Source organism: Bos mutus, chromosome 19, assembly GCF_027580195.1.
Source record: "Bos mutus isolate GX-2022 chromosome 19, NWIPB_WYAK_1.1, whole genome shotgun sequence".
Classification (NCBI taxonomy): Eukaryota; Metazoa; Chordata; class Mammalia; order Artiodactyla; family Bovidae; genus Bos; species Bos mutus.
Genome location: NC_091635.1, coordinates 29141692 through 29157370, shown reverse-complemented (window position 1 = coordinate 29157370; position 15679 = coordinate 29141692). Strand labels below are relative to the sequence as shown.

The 15679-nt window shown below is 48.9% G+C and overlaps 1 protein-coding gene and 1 non-coding gene across 3 annotated transcripts in view; one reads left to right on the top strand and one right to left on the bottom strand.

The window, feature by feature from the left end:
* Positions 1-4211: 4211 nt before the first annotated feature.
* TRNAG-CCC (transfer RNA glycine (anticodon CCC)) lies at positions 4212-4284 on the bottom strand. The gene has a single exon. It is a non-coding gene; the product is annotated as a tRNA-Gly (tRNA).
* A 4622-nt stretch (positions 4285-8906) lies between these two features.
* STAT5B (signal transducer and activator of transcription 5B) overlaps positions 8907-15679 on the top strand; it is a 66325-nt gene continuing 59552 nt past the window's right edge. Inside the window, exon 1 of one of the 2 annotated variants that reach the window (XM_070389854.1) lies at positions 8907-9010. The gene's annotated coding sequence lies outside the window, so the exon portion shown is untranslated. Of the gene's footprint in view, positions 9011-9406; positions 9547-15679 lie in introns of those variants that run through there. The other variant, XM_070389853.1, reaches the window with a different exon arrangement.

The following is a 15679-nucleotide window of genomic DNA, read 5'->3' as shown; positions in this document are numbered from 1 at the left end:
CTACTTCCCCACTTTCATTCTTTTATTTCAGGAAAAAAACCCAAAGTTTAAAGCTGCCAAAGCTGGATCACCTCCCCCCGACCCACTTGCATGTGTAGTCACAGTCTCTGTTGGCAGGATCACAAGGAAAGGAATCGAAAACTGTGAAGGGGTTCAAGGGAGGGGGCAAACCTTGCTCTAGGGAGGAGGAAACACAATGCCTCTCTCTCTCTCTCTCCTTCCCCTACTCTGTGCAAAGGGTTAAGCAGGGGAGGGTCCGACACACAGCTAAGGGGTCACCTGGAGTGATTGCCAAGTGTCAGAGCTGGAAACAACCGTAATGATGATTTTACAAATGGGGAAACAGAGGCCGGAGAGGGGAAGTGACTTGGTCAGTGTCACAAGGGCTGTCGGTGGCAGATTCAAACCCATCACCACACAGTGGGTGGGTCCGAGGTGGCACCTGTGCCCTCTAGCCTCTTACTGTGAGCAGGTCAGTCAGTGGGAGCAGATCCTTTGGGCTTCCAAGTCTTCTGAGCCACATCTAGAAGACAGAGGACAACCCTTGCCAGACACCAGCATCTGGGCATCTGGAGAGGGTGGGATGGCAGAGTGGCTTCAGACTACGGGTCCTGCCTGCCCACTTCCAAGCAGCTGCCTCTCCAGCTTCCTCCCCAAGGCCTGTGGGGGCCTCCTATTCCAGCTGGCAGCCACACCCACCAAACATCTGGCTGGGTTGGACTGGGCTTGACTAGGGGGTGGGGCCTCCTGGGTCCTAAGAAGCTAGCATTGGGGTACCCATGAGCAAAATGGAAGGGATTGGCCTCAAAGGGTGTGCCCCAGTGCCTTCAGAGCCCCCACGTGCCTCCCTCCTGCCCTTGTGTCCAACAGCAACAGCTGTTTCCCCCCACCTCTGGATCTCTCCCCACTTGGCCTCTCTCTGTGAGGCCCTGCATCTGGGTGTCCTCTGTTGCATGTCTTCATCCTCTTGCTTTGGGATTCTCCTCCTCTTGATTCGTTCTCTCTGGGACTCCGTCTGCGTTGCTCTCGCCTTCTCTGTGCCTCTGTTCTCTTCTGAGATGCAGTGCGAGGGGAGGAGCTTTGGCGCTTTCCCAGGATGGGCAAAGGCCAACCGAAGAAGAGTGGAAGATGGAAGGGTGTCAGAGTTGGGTTGGGGGCAGAGGTGACTGTGGTCGCTCTAGATAATGCAACTACCCGGAAATGTCAAATTTGGGGTTTCTTTCTACTTTCAGTCCGCTGGTTTGGTCTCTGCTATTTCCCACCACAAAGCAAAGCAGGCTGGTGGTTTTAGGGGCCCAGACGACAGAGGAGAAAACTGAGGCATAGGGGGCGGGGTTCAGAAAGATCAGAGCCTGCCTAGCGTTTGGATGAGCTGGGGTCCCAGGCTGCTGCCCTTAATTGCCCCTCATCGCCAACTCCAGGTCACAGCATTACATGGGGAATGATTTAAAGGAAGGATTTAAACAAAAATTCTCACAGGAATACATTCCGCAAAAGAAGACTGGCCATAGTTTGATAGGAATCAGAATAATCCCTAGCTGAGCCAGTAGTTCACACGCTCTGCATGTATCCTGAACTGAACCGTGGCACACTCGTGTGCAAACCTGATTGAACTCTTCAACTCAGTTATCTTTGTGACAACCTTGAAGGTAGGCAGAGCCAGAACCCTCCCCTTTGATTAGTCCAGGAAAGAGTCCCATCTACGGCAGTCTGGCCAGTGAGTGCATAGCTGGCACTGGGATCCAAGTTGCTCGGCTCTGTGGGCAGTGTCCCTATACAACCTTTTAAAACTTTCCCTATCCTGAGCACATGCGTAGTCTTCACTCTAGCCCATGGATGTTTTGTTTTGGCCATGCAGTATGAGGGATCTTAGTTCCCCAACCAGTGATCGGACTTGTGCTCCCTGCATTGGAAGCGCAGAGTCTTAACCACTGGACCCCCAGGGAAGTCCCACCTGCCCATGGTTGTTTTGTGACACCAAGCGTGGCACGTCCATCCCTGTGCTGGTCCCTGCCCTGTGTGGATGTCCTGAGCAGCCCCGAGTCAGGTCTGGCTCCCCATCCTTATGCGGGTGTGGGTTCGAGTTACACAGGAAAGGAACAATGATCCCAAGTCCTCTTTCTAGCCCTTGGAGACCAGGTTAGCCGTGAAGAGGGCCCTGCTGATGCCCCTACCTTAAGGTCGCCTTGACCTAACCGTCCCCGGGGGCAGGGGGAGATGGTACAGAGATGCTTTTGTCTCCTCTGCTCCAGGTCTCTTCTTCAAGGAGAGTTCCTGTTGTGCAGGAGCCAGAGGGGAGGTGGGGGGTAAAGAGCCTTCCCAGGAAAGCTGGAGGCCTTCCAGGAAGTATCTCCGTGCCCCAGCATAGCAGGCACAGCAGAAGCCGAAGTCCATGGGCTCTTAAGCATCCCGTTTCACCCCCACCGTGCCTCTGCGGGGGGCTGTCCACCTCCACTCCAGCCCCTACCTTTAAGGCTCCTGGAAGTGGGGGAGCCGCAGGTCCATGCTCAGCATACACTGCACCCCTGAGACCAGTGTCTCTTCCTCTCCCAGAATTTCCACACTCTGTTACCCCCCTGTGAAAATGCTGCCCATGCCTGTCCCCGAAGACAGAGTAGTACCTAAGGAGGGGGCACATGCGCCATGAGAAATTTGGTGGGAGTTTGGGGGAGGGAAAGGAACTGCTGGGTCCATGCTTCCTGCCCCTGCCCCCTGTCCTCTACCACTCTTCAGGGAAGTCAACTTACAGTGAAGTCACCAAGGGAACACAAGGCCTTCCAGCCTCAGGCATAGCGACTGTCCTCTGTTTCTGGGAATGGGGTGAGGGGAGGGTGACCCAGTGGGTAAGAGCGGGGGAAGTCAGCATTCCTTTGCCCAGCTGCCCTGTCCACCTGATTTGGGAAAGAAGCTCACAGGGCAGGGAGAGCAGGGGCGTGCAACGTCTGGGCTGAGCACACGGGTCCGAGGGCAGAGAGGAGCCCATCCTCCTCGCAGCAGGGGTAGGCCTGGGAGGCCGGCGGGTGAGAGGAGAGGTGGGCCACGGGCACCAAGATGGGCACCTGATGGGCCTGGTGATTGTCCTGAGCAGCCCCGGGTCAGGTCTGGCTCCCCATCCTTAAGCCCACTGATTACCAGTCCCCTCTTCCCACTGAGCTAGTTTCTCCTCCTTCTAGCCCAACAAGAAATCTTTTGTGTCTCAGCCAGCCCAGTATGGACCTCAAGCCCTGAGGGCAGTACACGAGAGAGGGCTGTGCATCTCCTTCTCCACCACCTCCCCACCACTTTGCCTGTCCTTTTTGTTATGACCCGAGGAGGTTCCTTGCTCTCCAGCTCTGTTTTCCATTGTTCTTGGCTTATGGCTGGCACCAACCCACCGACGCCTTCCCTGCCTGCTCCCAGCCTCCAAAATCGGCTCCCCAGAGCCAGGAGCCAGTGTGGGTATAAAGTCAAAATGAAGCCTGGTCTTCATTTGCTGCTACAATGGACCTCAAGCACCCGTGTCCTCTTCGCTCCAGGCTTCAGCCGTGAAGTTCGCCCAGTGTACTGGCCTGTCAACTCCAACGCATCTACCTGGAATGTCATTCCTCCCTTTCCTGCCTGGGGATGTCCTCTTCATCTTCCACACAGTGCGTGTGGCAGAGAGGAAAACACAAAGACTTTGGACCTTCAACACTCAATAGGAAGGCAGAGACCGCAGAATGGAAGTTTGTCACAGTCAGTGATTCAGGGTGGGGAAGGGGGTGTCTGTCGGTGCCAGGGCTTGATTCTGCCAGAACGTGGGCAAAAAAAAAAGAGCTGAGTTAGATCTGCTTCCAAATCCCAACGTCGCCAACTTAGCAACCGGGTGACCTGAAGCCACTTTCCTTCTTTGTAAAGCAAGCCTGGCTCTGCTGTGTGACTCCAGGCACATGAGTCTGCCTCTCTGAGCTGAGTGGCCCCTTTCGTAAAAGGAGGACAGCAAGGCTTACCTGCCAGGATTGCTGTGAAGACTCACTCACAGAGCCCAGCACACAGTAAATAGGTGCTCAGGGACTTTAGCCAGTAGAGCCAGGTCTTTTCTCCTCAGCACCCTTGAGCCTCTCAATCCTGTATTGCAAACCTCTGCTTTCTTTCTTAATATTTATGTATGTGGCTGTGTGGGGTCTTAGTTGCAGCACACAGGATCTTTAGCTGAGGCATGCAGACTCTTAGCTGTGGTATGTGGCATCTAGTTCCCTGACCAGGGATTGAACCCGGGCCCCTTGCATTGGGAGCACAGAGTCTTAGCCACTGGACCATCAGGGAAGTCTCCGGAAGCCTCTTCTTAAGGCCTGAACTAGTTGCCTAAAGGGCTGTGTCTCGCTGCTTGACTTGTAATCTGTGAAAGAGTGTGAGTTGCGCAGTCGTGTCCAACTCTTTGTGGCCCCACGGACTATAACCCACCAGGCTCCTCTGTCCATGGGATTCTCCAGGCAAGAATACTGGAGTGGGTAGCCATTCCCTCTCCAGGGGATCTTCCCAACCCAGGGATTGAACCCCAGTCTCTTGCATTGCAGGCAGATTCTATACCGTGTGAGCCACCAGAGAAGCTGGTGTTTCAGAAATATGTGCTGGATTAATAAAGGTCCCTGTCACAGCATAGGGCTTCCTCAAGCTCTGATCCCTTTCTCTAGTGCAGTCCCCCACTTCCCATTTATTAAGCCCACTGATTACCAGTCCCCTCTTCTCGCTGAGCTAGCTTCTCCTCCTTCTAGCCCAACAAGAAATCTTTTGTGTCTCAGCCAGCCCAGTATGGACCTCAAGCCCTCAGGGCAGTACACAAGAGAGGGCTGTGCATCTCCTTTTCCGCCACCTCCCCACCACTTTGCCTGTCCTTTTTGTTATGAGCCGAGGAGATTCTTGATTCACAGCATCCCGAAGGCTCTCTCCTCTGCTGCCTTGGCTTCTGCCTGCTCTGGTCTTACTGATCTGCTTTCCCCCTCACAGCAGCAGTAGCCTCATCTTTGCCTGGTGCTGGGCTGTCTTTCGAGTTCTTAATTCACCTGCCAAGCCAGCAAATTACCTGGCTGGAATGGCCCTCTGCACCTTCTTCTGTGTCAGCCTCACCCTCTCTGGATGATAGCACTGACCCAGGACTCTGAATGGAAAGGGCATGATGACCCTGTCCCAGGAGGAGGTGGGGGCCCCTAGGGCTTTCTAGAGAGCCATCCCTTTAACTCTGGCTAGAAGGGAGCCCAGACAGGTGAGGGAAACAGGAGCAGGACAGGGAGCATGTAAGAATCTCCAGGTGGCAAGGTCTGCATGGACCCACACCTCCATTGCCCACATCCCACATACTGACTACTGCCTCCCCTGCCAGCTCCTTCTTGGCCCCGAAGGCTGACTGGGGTTGAGCTGTGGTTGGGGGTGGGGGTGGGGAGACAATACTCATGTATCAAGCTAGGCAGGATGCTTTGACAAACCCTATCTCTCTACTTTTTCCTTTTATTAACAAAAAATGTTCATGTTCCCCATATTTTAATAGGTAGCACAGGACATGATACAAAAGCTCAGAAGACTTAAAAGGATAAATGGTGAAAAGTTAGGGCTTCCCAGGTGGTGCAGTGGTAAAGAATCCACCTGCCAATGCAGGAGACACAAGAGGCGCAGGTTCAGCCCCTGGATCAGGAAGATCCCCTCTAGTAGGAAATGGCAACCCGCTCCAGTATTCTTGCCTGGAACATCCCATGGACAGAGGAGCCTGGTGGGCTACAGTCCATGGGGTCGCGAAGAGTCGGACAGGACTGATCGTGTGTGTGTGTGTGTGTATGCCCGCACGTGCTCACACACACACAGTGAAAAGTTAGTCTCTCTCCTTTCCTGTCCCTTGGGTCCCTTCTGCAGGGACAACTACAGTTTTAGTCTTGTGTCTATACATTTACAAACATAACTTACACCTCCTATGAGTCACACCGGAGGGAAACTGAGGCCCTCAGAGAAGTGAAATACTTTGACTAAGGTCACACAGTTGTGAAATTGACAGAGCTGGGATTTGCAAACAGATCTAACTGTAAAACTTGGCTCTTTTCCCTGTCTGCGCTCTGGCAGAAGCAAGCCCTGGTACCAACAGAGTCCCCACCCCGACCCCCGCCCACCATGAACCACTGGCTGTGACAAACCTCCATTCCGAGGCCTTGGAGATGCAGGGGTCTTTGGTGAGTGTCCAAGGCTCCAGGGACCTGTACTGAATTACTAGGGAAGAAGCACTCCAGTATGGAAGAGGGAAAGTTCCCGCAGGTGTCCTTATGTGGCTGCTGTGTGGTCAGGACCAGTATGACTCCCAAGTACAGAGAGTTCTGGAAAGAGAAGCTACATGAGCGTATGAGCGTGGGTCTCTGGCTAGAGGGGATTGTGGTTGTGGTTTCAACTACATTTCCAGAAAATACCCTTATGATCTCCCTGTGGTTGGGCAGGGCTGAGCGGGGATGGGAAGCGTGGGGGCTGTTCTCCGTGGAAGCTACGTGCTGGTGCAAGCAGGTGAGGGGAGGAGGCTGGGGCCAGTACCTGGTGGAGAGCAGGCAGGATGCCTGAGCCGGGCTGCCCACCAGACTTCCAGGCTCTCAAGTCGCTCGCTCTCCTTGGTCAGGGTGGGCTAAGAGAGACCCCCAACTCTCTTGACTAGTAAACACCTGTACACTTACAGCTATGTCTCAGGCAGCTTCCTATGTGAGCTCTCTGTAGGGTCTTTCTGGATCCTGGCTTTCCATTCAGTTTCTTTGTTTCTGTGACTCCCTATGGGTCATGTCTCAGTCAGGTGTCCCCTCAACTTAGGGTCTATGTCCCTGAGGCCCTGTGAGAACCAGGAGACTCAGGTAGGGTCTCACCTCGTCTGCAGTGAAAGGAGGGAGAGGTAGGTAGTGAACATTCCTTCCTCTCTCAGGTTGACAGCATTCTTGTTTTGCAGAGGTAGTAGCCAGAACATTCCGTCCTTTATGTCTGTGCACACAGCCAGCCAGATCTAGCTTGGTGCCTAGTGGTCAGTCAGAGATGTGCTATGAGATGCAAGAGTCAAGAGACATACCTGCCCCACCCTCCCAGCATTCAGACCAGCACCTTCCATGCTGGTGAACAACAGCCAAGGCAACTGCATTGAGTCCTAGACTTGACCAGTCCTAGGAAGAGGAGTGTAAATCTTAAAAACAACAATAATGGTTAACAGCCCTATAGTGCTTTACAGCATTCGAAGCACTTTACATATACTCACTCACTAAATTCTCCCCACAATGCTTTCAGGTAGGTCCTATTACCATTATTATATTACAATGAGGAAATCAAGACAGAAAACTTGCTCCAGGTCACACAACTCAAGGAGCTGATGGTGAATCTGGTTCTAGATTGTGTTTTTATTTTTTTAAATAATTTTATTTATTTTTGGCTGTGCTGGATGTTCATTGCTACACGGGCTTTTCTGTAGTTGCGGAGAGTAGGGGCTACTCTCTAGTTGCAGTGCTCGGACTTCTCATCATGGTGGCTTCTCTTGTTGCGGAGCACAGGCTCTAGAGCTTTCAGGCTTCAGGAGTTGCAGCACGTGGGCTCAGTAATTGCAGTTCCCGGGCTCTAGAGCACAGGTTCAATAATTGTGGCGCACGGGCTTAGTTGCTCCAAGGCATGTGGGATCTTCCCGGACCAGGGATTGAACCTGCATCTCCTGCATTGGCAGGCAGAAGCTTTACCTGTGCTGTGCTTTTAATTTTGTGATTCTGTGCTTTTAATTACTATGCAGTCATCCTAGTTTCCATTTCTATTCCTAGAGGGTAGGGTTTGTTCCTCAAATATTTACTGAGTGTCTGCTCTGGGCTGGGACAGCGTGGGAGCATTTAAAGGTGAATGGGATATTGTGTGTCACTGAGGGTAGAAAGGTATGTAAACAAGAAATTGTCCTTCAGCATGAGAGTGCCATAATACGAGCATAAATGTGTGGCTGGAAACAGGGAGGGTGAGGTATATACTGCCTAGAGCAAGTGTCACCGAAAGGCAGATGTCAAGTGGCAGCAGGACATTCCAGGCAGAGGGAATGGTGTATGAAAGCTTACAAGAAAAAGATATGGTGTACCTAAGTGTTGAAACCTCACGGGCAATAACTGTCAGAGGGGTTGCCAGAGAGCTCAGGGCTGGCACTTCTGTCCAGCTTCCTGCTCCAGCCTGTCCTCCAGCTCTGGCCTCCAAGCTCTCAGTACCTACTCCATAAGAAGCACTGTGCCAGGTGTTGGCCCAGAATGTGGGAGAAAAGCAGTAGCCTGGGTGGCGGAGAAAGAGCTGGTGATCAGCTGCAGACAAAGATCTTTGTGGCTGGTGTTATTCAGGAGGTGAAGGCAAGGCTGCTGGGAAGAGCTGCCAAGGGAGGATTATGGGAGGACGTGGGGACTTGCAGATCCTGGTCATCTCTGGACAGGAAGATTTTCAGACTGTAGGGAAGGGACATGCTCTGTGCGTGTCGGGGGGAGGGGGTCCTTCTCCTTTCTGCTGCTACAGCTGGGTTTCTGGAGATCTGACATGCCTTGCTTTAGTGCTGGCCCTTGGAGGGTTGCCAGGGAAACCATCGGCCAGCTCCAGAGATGTAGCCAGAGGAGAGTGGGTGACTCAGGCTGCCTTCTCAGATACTGCACCCCCTCCCCATTACATGGAAAAGGCTCTCAGAGACCCTTTCTTCTGGATCCTACACAGCTGATCCTGTCTATTCTTCTCTCTCTGGATAGAGAGTCCCTCCTGTAGTTCCACTGATGGGACTCCCCAGAGAAGGAAATATCTCGGACACCTCCGGCCCCCATAGATTCACTCTGGAACAGCGGATGGAGCGTCGGTGTAAACTCCTGCTGTGTCCCTTAGGCTTTCCTCTTGCCTGTCCTCTGTGTGGTAAGCGGCAGGAGCCCAGGCTGAAACGCCCTCCAGGGAGCAAACCCGGGATAATTATTGATGGGGCAGCAGTGGACTTCTGACCTCGGCCTGCGAGGGACAGGACCCAGAACGCGGGCCCCAGCCGGGGCAAAGGAAGGTGGGCGGGCCGCAGAGGGGGGCCAATCAACACGACCACAACAGGGGACAGCCGACCCTACCCAAACAAAGCAGCATGTGCTCGCGGCCCGCGAACCCGCCCGGGAGTCGAGCTGCAAAGCGGCTCCAGCACCGCGAAGAGGGGCTGCCAGCGGCGCCGGCGCCCCCGCACTCGCCCAGGACACGCGGAGGGGGTTCCGGGTCCCTCCAGGGTGGCCGCGGAGGTGGGGCGAGGGACCACGGGGCTCGCGAGCGCGCGCCGGGCGGAACCAGGAAGCGGCGCGCGCCGGCGCGGGGCGCGCTCGGGGCTGCGGGCGACGCGCGCGGTCGGGCCTCCGCGCGCGACAGGCGCGCGCGCCCCCGTGGGCCCCGGCGAGAGGAGAATCGTCGGCTGGAGCCGTCACCCCGGGCGGGACCGAGCGCAGGCGACAACGCGCGGCGGCCCGGCCGAGGGAGGGAGCGAGCGAGCGAGCGGGCGGGCGGGCGAGCCAGAGAGCGGGTAGGAGGCAGCCGCTGGCGCCCGAGGGGCCGAGCGAGGTAGGAACTGCGGGGCCGGTCTGAGGCTTGGGGCCCGCGGAGGGAGGCCGGGGAGCTTGCTCGGGTGGGGCCCCGCGCCCCGGCCGCCCAGACGCCCGGCAGGGCCTCGCCGCCGCCATCGCTCCCTGGGCCGGGAGGGCGGCCGCGGGGACCGCGCACTGGGTGAGGGGAGCCACGCGGGGCGAAGACTGGAGGGCCGCGCGAGGGGCGTCGTGCGGAGGCTGCGGCGGGCCGGGATGGGTAGCGGGCAGAGACCGTGCGTGCGCGGGTGTCTGGGGGGGCTGCTGTTGGCCGCTCACACCTCCGTGGTGCAGTTACCCCCCGCCGGCTCCTCGCGTTTCTCCTTATTTCAGGAGAGGTATCAGCGACTCCTGAGCGGGTGGGACGAGCACGGCGGGGGGCGGTGGGGCGGGGGGTATTTAGCCAAGCTTCAAGGAACAGCGCCTTATAAGGAGTCCAGACAACAAATACGAGCGTTTCGTTCAGGCTCGGGGGGCAGGGGGGTTGCAGAATCCCCCATCAGGACCCGCCAAGCCCCGGCTGGTGCGTGTGGCGGTGGGAAGCGGCGCGTTCTGGTTTTCTAGCCGGGGATAAGGAGTTTTTTAAAAAGTGCTCCTGGTGTTGGGGGCAGAGATGCAGCGTCGGAAGAGTAGTCCGTTGTGTCACCCCAGCTGGTCTGAGGCTAAAGGAATCTGGCAAGATGGTCAGGCGGATCAAAGAGGAAAAGAAGTTGTGTGGAGCAAGAGGCGTTTGCAGAGACTTATAGCCAGCAATGATGGAACAGGCGAAGACTGGAAAACAAGCGCCAGTTTTAGGATGATTAATGCGAACCACAGGAAATTTAGGGGCAAAAAGAGATAGCAGTCCTCTCTTTCCTGAAGAGCCATGCCACATCTTTTTTGTTCTTGTTTTTCTTGTCCCCTCTGATCCTGTCATTGTATTTGATACCGTCGTATCAAGTAAATAGTGCTCAAAGTGGGTGGTAGAATGTTAGAGCTGGAAAGGACCCCCGCGGTAATGCTGCCTTCTTTATTGAACAAATGAGGAAACTGAGGCCAGGTACGTGGAAGGATCGGCCTGCTCCGTTCGCACAGCTGTTTAGAACTTCAGGAACTGAAATGTCGGTCTGAAGTCTCTCAGATCGGTGCTCTTCCCGAAGCATAGAGAAGTAATAGATCTTTCCCTAAACACAGTTTCATAAATTGTCTCTGGAATGCCCTCGGGGAATGCCCCTTGAAAGGGCCAGTGTATCACCTAATTATTAAACTGAGCTTAGGTCCCTTTTTCAGTCTTCAAATGGTGTTTATCGTCCGCTTGTATCTTAGATTTCCAAAGTGGTTGGATAGCCGCCTGGGCCATAATAAGCTTTCAGCTGTTGAGTATATTATCTCAAATAATTTTGTTATCGTTCAGCAAAGATAATAGAACTCTGCCTCTTTGCTCAGCGTTTTTCTGTGATGATTTATTTGTTTACATTTTGTTGATCACATTGTTGGTGTTCATTGACTATGTGTTTTATTTAGCGTGCCTGTCATTTTTAAAATTTCATTCCCTAATACTGTGAACACTAGATCAGTTTTGATAGTGTTACATGGTGGAATTCTATCCCTTGACTTTATTTCAAGGCTTCAGGGTTCTTGTTTGTGTTGGTACCAGTTTCCATCTCTTGGAAGATGACAGTTGTTAGAATTCATAGTGTAAGGGGTAGAAGGGGGCTGCTGATTTTAAGAAAATGTATTATGTGACAGTTTGTGATGTCTGTGGGTTTAACCAAAACAGCACCACACTTTTGGTCAGGTTGGTGTTATCTAGTAGATTACTTGTTTTCTGTAGCCTTTGGAAGATGGAAAATTCAAGCACCTGGTTGAGACACAGGGAGAGAATGGAGAGATCTTTTTTTGAAAAAGCAAAACATTAAAAAAAAAAAAAAAGTTGATTTCTATCACCAGCAGTTTGGTTATTGCACAACTGGGAGCTAAACTGCACAAAATCTTTGCTGTACACCCAACTAAATAAATTATCCCCTCTTCTCACTAGTCAGGATGCACATGTTTGCCCACAGGCTGTTAATATGAATTGTGTTAAGGTATTTAAGGTGGCTGTGTTTCTTAATCGGGTACTTCATGATATACATGATGGGAGGGGGAGAAAGTGCTATCATTGTTTGGAGTGTTACAACATGAATATTTTGGTCAGCACTTCCTATTGTGCCCCAACTTCTCATTTCATCTTCATTTTCTTGCTCTCGATTGATGTTTTTTAAACAGTTTTATTTACATATGCAAAACCCACATCAGGACTAGTAAAAGGTATCATTTGTTTGTTGCTCTTTGGGTACTTAATGTCAAATTGTTTCAAGTTATATCATTATATTACAGTTATTTCATATATTCAAATTATTTGTGATTTGTGTCAGGTTAAGTTTATGTTAATCAGTGTGCTTGTGATAGTTAATTTGACTTATTTTTGTATAGGTAATTGATAGAGGTAGTCTATAGAAAAGGATGATGTTGTAAATAGGTAAGTAATATGCTCAAGATTAAATTGCATGTTGAAGGTAGAAGCCAAGGAAGCTTAACTCTTCTAGTGCCCTACAAACATGTGTATCTCATGAATTTTCATAGATATCTGGATGTTCTGACCGCCAGTGACACGTATTTTCCCCTTTCTATTAGAGTGTAGATTACCTACACTCTAGTGTACATTATTGTGTACATTATTGTGTATTCTATGCGTACAATAGTGTAGTGTACATTATTCCTACAAAAGGAAGCAGAAAACCTCCTGTTTTTTATTAGTTTTTTTGAAACTTATTCTTTGAAAAAGTTATCTGACAGTTCTAGGTTACTGAGCTCTTCAGAAAAATATCCTTTTACTGCATAATAAAGTGTCAAAATACTTTGATACTTCTTAATAAAAATAATGTTTAAAATTTTGTTCTAAAGTATCACTGTCTCTGATTTTGTGTGGTATTTAAAGGAAAAGATATTTCTTTAAATCTGTGCTTTGTTAATAGAACCGTTCTAAAATCGGAAGTATTTTTTCCCCTGCCATGTTGGAAATAACAGTTTTGTGCTTATTTCTGGGAATAGGAAAGTCAGATTTAACAATCTAGTTTCCACTCATCAGTTTTTTTGTACATTTAAATCGTGATAACAGCGATTAAAAATGTTTTTACTTTGCTTTCTCTTAATTGTCATGTCCTTGTTTTAATTAAATAGCCTGTTTACATTGGATGGTTTTCTTATGAGTGGTGATCCTTTACTAGTAAAAAACCTAAGCCCATTTGGAGAAGATTTTACATATCTAAATCTAGGCTATGTTTACTAATCAAAGAAAGGAGTAATTTATGAGACCCTCACTTTTAGTGGTTTTAGGGTTTTGGATGACGTTTTATTACTTTTGTTAGTTTTGGTCACACCCATGACTTCCTTGGAAGGTATCTTTGAGGTTTGGTTTCCTTTTTTTTAAATGGTAATATTGGGGTGGGGGTGCTTCCTGTTTGTATTTTCAAAATTAGGTCCACATGGTAACCTTTTGGTAGTGTCACATTTTTATTTTATATGCATAAAGACGAGCATCAGATGTCATGTGGTTTGTCTTTGACCCATCATACTGCCTCATGACAGCTGTACCGAGTACCCAGTTGGAAAGAAAAGACATCCCAGATCTTCCCAGCTCCCTTCAAGGTTTAGCTGCCTTGGAAGAAGTCTTAACAACAACTACCACAACAAAGGTGCAATTAACAGAAAAATGGGGCTGCCCCTTTGTGTTTTCCTGCCAGGTACCTAGAAAACGCAGAGCGCTAAGATAGAGTGAAAATATGTTATGTGTAGCTTTGACTGTCAGAGCTTTCAAGGGGGGGTTGCCATAGCTTTGTATGATATGGAACTCCATCTATCTAGCAGTGACTATACCAGTTTTTCTGACCTCACCTTGAAGTCGTACAGGATGTCATGGAGGAGTTAAATAAGAACAAGGAGAAATATAGTGTGGTGATGGTAGAACTTTGGAGGAATCACCCTCAATCATAAAATTCTTCCTTGACCCTCCTGGATAACCATTAACGTGGTAGGTCACTTTTAATATAAATGTTGGACTCTGAGTTATATGGAGCGTTGCGGAGAAGAATATCCTTGAAAGAAGTACATATAGTGTTGTTTCAGTAGTTGAAGCAAGTGGCCTTTTCCTTGCCTTCAACTAACTTTATTATAAGAAGTGTAATGACTTAATAGACTCCTGATTAAATTGGCATTCAAACATGTTTGCAGTTTAGGGAGTTTCTGTCTTGTAAATTTTCTTTTAGATCACATCACTGAAGGCAGTACTATATTAGCGTGTGGCATGATTATGCATAATGCAGTTTGCAAATAAGGTTGATGAGTGTCTTGACCTCCCATCCCCCCCCCCCAAAGTCAATAAAGAAGTATGAGTTTGTCACATACTGGATATTTTCTTCATTGGGTTTATTCATAATAATTACTTTCATTTCTCATGTATTATAGTACTACTAAGATGAAAAATACTTACATTGATGGAAAATTTTTTGGAAACTAGCTTGCAGAATCCAACACTCATTCTCCATTTGTTCTTCCTTTGGCACTCTGATGAACTCTTCAAAATTGTTTTCCAGATTTATATCTAGTATGAAGAGAAATATCTCCATATTCTGTGCACTACTAGTTTTTTGAGGTGCTTATGCTGACTCATTTTTTAATTTTACTAAGATATAGAGTATGGTTTGAGAGCAATAATGAGATTCTCAGAAAATATGAAAACTTTCCTTTCTGACTACTTAGAGAAGGGTTGGGGAAGACAAGGGGAAATACATCAATGAGCCGATCAATTATTGTTATTTGTTGGGATTAATTTGGTGACTAATATTTTCAATGCCCATCAGGCTAGTAAAAGTGACTTTGGCTTTACCCTGCAATGATCAGGACAAACCCAAGTGTTCTCTAATGTTGCTTGTCTTTTCCTGATAGGGGATTTTCTTTTGCATATGGGAAATCAAGCCGAAGTTACCAGTAACAGCCACGTCCAAGATCTGTGTATGAAAAAAGAAAACCTCTTTAAAAAAAAAAAACTCTTTACCCCTCTGGGCTATAACTCTACTTACCCTGGGCTCATTTGAGAAGGTATACTAATTATTTGCATAATGATCATGATGCTATCTTTAAAAAAGTGATCAGAAAATTAATTTTAAAGTACTTCGAATTATGCCCCAAACCTAAAAGTGAAGACAGTAAAAATAATACCTAACACCATTCACTTAGAGTGCCAAGCAGACACTGTTATAAGCTCTTGGAATGTTTTAACTCATGATCCTCAGAGAGGTGGGTTCTATCCTCAGATGAAAGAGGAAGAAATGGCCACAGAGAAGTTAAGTAATTTGTCCAGGGTCACACTGCTGCTAATGGCAGGACTGCATCCAGACACAGGCCAAGCTGAATCCAGAAGCTGAATTGTTACCCACTGCACTTGGAAGAAGAGCGGGTAACTGTCACTTTGCAATGAGATGTTTGGTTTCTTTAGAGGTTTATGGTTCTTTGTGTTCCAAAATGGACTTTCTCTTTTTTTAATAGAAAATTTTAAATGTATATTTGGAATTTTTTTTTAAGTTTATGAAGGTGATGGTAGGTGTTTTCCAACTAATTTATATATTCCTGATAGAAATTAGATTAAAGTAGAGAAAGTTTTCATTTTAACTCTTAAGTTGTCCTTTGTTTCCTTTCTTCTGACGTTACCATGTACATCATAGGGGAAGAGCTATAAGCTGTCTCTTTGGCTTCTGTTTACAAACAAAAAGATCTTCTGTGTCAGTGTGGTTTGAGACATGCATGTTTGTTGACTGAGAATGCAAGTATCCATCTCATTTTATTTGCAACTTTATTTTGAAGGGATTTATGGTCCTATTCTTGTTTTAAAGCCAGTAATTGTGGTTTTTTAAATAGAAGGACTTAAGAATTTTAATTTGAGGGGATAGTTTTTAAGCCAGCTGAACTTATTGCATATGTTTCTAGTTTAGTTGTGCAAAGGCCCTTAGAAAGTAGTCTTAGAACGTATCCCTTTTCATATCTGATCCTTATATTAATCTCTCATCTCTTTTTTTAGAGGTGGATTGTAAAGTTAA